Raw genomic sequence first — 5,330 nt, 5'->3', positions numbered from 1 at the left:
ATGGCAAGAGGTCAAGAGTGAAAATGTCACATATGTATACATCGTCACATAACTACTGTATACAATATTCATGTGAGAGAATGAGATGACCATGTTTTTCAATCAATCTTCCTCAAATTTGACAGACATGTACTTGTCAGTCATCTGAAGGTGTGGACCAAATTTTAGGCGCTGATTTGGCTAAACATACTAAAGTTAGGAGTTGATGTTTTTGTCGAGCAGCATTACGACGTATGAGAAATTTCAAGGCAAACAGACTCATGAGGTCATGGTCAATGACCCACTAGCTATGTGCTGTATTAGAAAAATATTAAAAGTAAGAGTATATGTTTTGACATATTTTAACCCTTATTTTCAGCAGTTCACAAGTCAAAGAGTTATCTTACATAAAAATAGAAACTGATTGTAAGATTAGCTTTGATATCATCTTGATGTAATCTTTCGGATCTAGAACAATTGGACAATTTAAAGGTGAACTGCACTTTTCTTGGAATTTTGAGATAAGAACACACGTCTTTTCCTTTTATCTGTCTTATAAATAATGAAAAACTGCTATTATGAGGCAGCTAACAATGCAAGGAATGGGATTCATTTGTTCCACCTATAATGCCATCTAAGAGCTGCCAACAACACTTAATTTATCTGCATATTATCCAAGCTATAGGGACATTGTTATTGTAGACGTTAACACAGAGGAACTACTTTTCTGGCGTAGTGACACATCCCCTTGCTCACACTGTGCCCTCGACAACTAGCCAATAGCCAGCTACTTGCCACTAGGTTTTTTGCTAATATTATTGGTTACGACCTGCGATAAAATAAAGAAAACGCTTTGCTTCTGCGGCACTGCCTTTGAGTTAGTAAAAGTTAATGCTAGGTTACAAATTGTGCACCTCACCTGTATAGTAGAAGGTTGTGAGACCAAGCAGGAAAGTTTGTCAGCTTTGAAAAAACTTGTGTACTACCTCGATTTACGAATGCCTATATTTGCAACCTTTTCGGTGTACGGCTCTGTGTGCAAACCATGTCTTGGCGTACAAATTATTCATTCATTCATTCAGTTTGGGTACCAGTGGAAGCCTTAGGGCAATGCCATTTCGACAACATCACATCCTGTTTACAAAGTCATGACTCGGTCATCACTGCTTCAGTGGGTTTCTTTTTTCGCCATTCACCCGGTTTTGTCTATTTTGCAAATGCAACATGGGTCCAAAAAGTCAACAAACCAGCCTGGAAAGAAGGAGGGATTCACTGTGGACTTAAAAAGGACTATTTGCATAGAGTACGGCGGTGATGCACGCATTGCTGATTTGAAGTGTGAAGCGAAGTGACTTATATTTATATAGCGCTTTTTTCTAGTGACTCAAAGCGCTTTTACATAGTGAAACCCAATATCTAAGTTACATTTAAACCAGTGTGGGTGGCACTGGGAGCAGGTCGGTAAAGTGTCTTGCCCAAGGACACAACAGCAGTTATTAGGATGGCCGAAGCGTGGATAGAACCTGGAACCCTCAAGTTGCCGGCATGGCCACTCAACCAACCGAGCTATAACGCCCCAAGAAACACGCCCACAGTTGCAACCATTGTATATAAAGACATGTATATGGTTGCCAGTGTTGGGTTGGTTACTGAAAACCAGTAACTAGTTCCAGTTACTAGTTTATTTATTTCAAAAGTAACTCAGTTACTAACTCAGTTACTTACACCAAAAAGCGTTACTGTGAAAAGTAACTATTTAGTTACTTCTTTTTTTCTTCTTTTTTTTTTTTTAAGGCTCCCATTCATGCCCTTTTAGCCTTCATTTCAGTACTGTTATTGCACTGGAGAATAATACAATCTGTTGATCAACTTGAGATGCATTTGCATCACTGAACTCTGCTAAGCCATGTGGTCTACATACAACACACAAAGACAAAGATATGTTTCAAAGGGCCAATTTATTTCAGGCCAGAACAAATTGACAAAACTATTTTAAATAGCTGCAACATAACATACATAAGTAACAAACAGCATAATAACAACATAGCTGTAAACCTGGCTTCACCCAAGGAAGGCACACATGACATACACAAAGCCTAACCAGGCATTTTTTTCTCAAGGAATTCGGAAATAAAATCATGTCTTCATGAGATCAACACTGTACTGACGCCCAGAACACTCTACACATTTCCCCAGTTTTAGTTTAGAGATAAGGAAAGATTGGCCTGGCCCACTAGGATCCCTCTTTTTGTTTGTGAACTTTATAGTCTATACATTTAGATTGATGTGATAATCAAAAATCTAGAAGTCTAGAATGAAAGAATATATAAGAGAATTGACAGAGTGTGTGTGTACCTTCAATGATGAATGATGAGCAGAGACAGAGTTTGGAGTGTTTTCTTTAGCTCGCTTTCCATGTTTATGTACTCACTGTCCAGGTACTTGGAACATGTTTCCGTGCCATTTGCTGTTTGACGCCGGTATCATGCTCATTAGCTGCCTGAAAGCGGGCGACTCCACTGTAGAAATAGCCTGCATGTCTTCTAGCACATACGCTGCAATGGCTCTATCAATGTTGCCCTAGCTAGCTGTCCCTCCGTTAAAATCCTTAGGTGGAGCTGAAGTGGCATCGGAGTCTGTGTCTCGCTTTACTAGCTTCGTCGAAGCATGTTGCTTATGTAGCTGTTTCAGCAGATTTGAATTGCTGTTTTGGGCAGTATTCTCGGGCGCGGTCACTGCTGCTGCTCACTGCTCCCCTCACCTCCCAGGGGGTGATCAAGGGTGATGGGTCAAATGCAGAGAATAATTTTGCCACACCTAGTGTGTTGGTGTGACAATCATTGGCACTTTAACTTTAACTTTAAGTAGATGAGATCTTTGATCCAAGACACAACTTACATTTAACTAAAATGTTCTTTTCTTTGTGCTCGACAAAAGAAAAGTATTGAGAATGTCTCCATGTTAAGAAACTCGACTTCTGGCTTCGCCATGATGTTTTGTTAGTTGTTATAAGAGTAGCGCATGTGTGTGTGTGTGTGTGTGTGTGTGGCCCTTTAAGATATGACAGCATGTGAGGTGAGTGATGTCAGTGAGTGAGTGGGCGAGAGAAGTGAGCGAGCGGCAACAGTGAGTGCGTGCAGGTGATCTAGCTTGGTGCGTGGCCGCGTGCAAGACACCAATAAAGTCACAAAGTTGCAACAAACCGCCTTCCTCGTCATTCACCCCCGAGTCCGGAGCTGTAAAGACCCATTGACAAGTGAAGGTTGTTAGCCCCGAAGTACATAGGCCCTGGAGGAACGTCTCCCCTGCGCTCCTCAACTATGGTATGGGAGCCGCCCACCCACACAAAGCACGCCTTTCCTTTTCCTTGTGACACAGAACGACGACACCGCAGCGCTCCAATAAAACACACTCAGATCTTCTGTTTCTAGCCGATACTACATAAAAAATAACGTAAAATAACGCAGTAACGCATCATGTAGTAACGGTAACTGAGTTACTGAATATAAAAAATAACGCGTTACATTACTAGTTACCGCCAAAACTAACGGCATTACAGTAACGTGTTAGTCCCAACACTGATGGTTGCCGACTCTGCCAAAAGGATAAAATATCTTACCAAGGACGGAGAGAAAGTACAAAATCAGGTCGGAAAACAATTGCTCGTGTGGGTGGATGAAAAGCAGCTAGCAGGTGATAGCCTTTCTGAGGCTATCATTTGCGTGAATGCTTGCCATTCATATGGCGACTTGATGTCCAGAGGTGACCATGCTGGAACCAGGAGGGAAAAACTAATTAGGCGAGCCGTGGGTGGTTTGAAAAATGTAAAAAAAAAGGACCGGTGAAGGATAGACTCACACTGCTAGTTTGTGCTAAAGCTAGAAGTGACTATGTGAAGCCACTGCTTGTTTCCCACTCCGAAACTTCCAGGGTGTTCAAATATGCCACAAATATTTGCAGATGACGAAAGGTAAAAAAAAAGATTCTCCTTATTTTTTTTCTGTAGCAACATAGTTGTTAACATTTTGGAGAACAACAAAGGTAAAGCGACTTTTGTGTGTGTGGACAGCTTGCTGTTATTTGGATAGAAAAATAGATTGTTTAGCCATCACCCCCTTTTTATCTGGGTTGAATGTGTATACAGTAGCCATATACTCTCAATAATGTCTTCAAAGTCTGCATTTTTTAATAACGTTATTTTTTTTTTTTTTTACAAAAAAAAATACTTTTGTCGATGCTACAACCAATTATTCATGTTTACATTGTTTCTTATAGGGAACTCTGCTTTACCATACAAACTATTCGGTTTACAAACCATGTTCAGGAACCAATTAAGTTTGTAAATAGAGGTTCCACTGTATAGGGCTCTCAACAGACGGAATGCAGCATAAGACCACTGGAACATCGTTAGCAAGCATTTTTTTTTTTTTTTTTTTTTTTTTTTTTTACTGAGTGAAGATTATTCTGAATTTAGCAGTTTAACATAAACACAGCATCCCATAAGTCAGCATCCTAGTGACAGCTAGCATTGTATTTTACAGGGCTTTATAGTCAGCATAGATTGCATCCCCATTACATGCATTGTTACGAGCCGTTTTTCAATATTGGGTCCGCACAGAAAAGGGATAGACATGAGTGTTCTTGTCTCACACAATGATTGTGGATGATAAGCAAAAATTAGAATAAAAAGTGCAGTTGTCTTTTAAAGCCAACTTACCTCCAAAAATTGTTTTACGATAAGTCAAAGGGACTAACTCCATCCACACATGCCCAACAAATCTTCTAAAGCAGCTCGGATTAGTAACCACTCCTTGCAACAATGCCAGCGACGAGGCGATCTGCAATGTCGCCGCTGGGATCTGTGACAACTCTTTCTGACGGGTGCCATTTACTTGAGCTAATCCGCATTGATTGCACGTTGAGCCTGACCTAATCTCACCGTTTAACAGGAAATGGATGTCCCATAATGAAATCTCACAAAACTAAAGCTGGGCATTGAGAGCTTACTGACAGGCATTGGTCGTCTTGCCTTATGATGATAATAATCATAATTATAATAATGGCAGTTGTCTGTTGTTTGATAAGCAAGTCTGTAGATACTTCAGAGAGATCCCCCGCACTTGCTGGCAGGCAGTATTAGGAACCCACACTTTCAGAGCTGGTGAACCCAGGCAAGCTCTTAAAACATATTCATATTACGGCAGTAGTTTGTGTGTGTGCATGTGTGGGTGTTGAAGAATGTAATTATAATGTAACCAATGTTGCCTGTCTGGAGGATAAGTTCAAGTGTTGAAACATCACCAATGGACGATTGACGTCTGACATGAGATGGCCGAGTTAGCTTAGGTCAA

This window comes from Entelurus aequoreus, linkage group LG02 (assembly GCF_033978785.1).
Source record: "Entelurus aequoreus isolate RoL-2023_Sb linkage group LG02, RoL_Eaeq_v1.1, whole genome shotgun sequence".
Lineage (NCBI taxonomy): Eukaryota > Metazoa > Chordata > Actinopteri > Syngnathiformes > Syngnathidae > Entelurus > Entelurus aequoreus.
Note: the sequence above shows the minus strand (reverse complement) of the source record.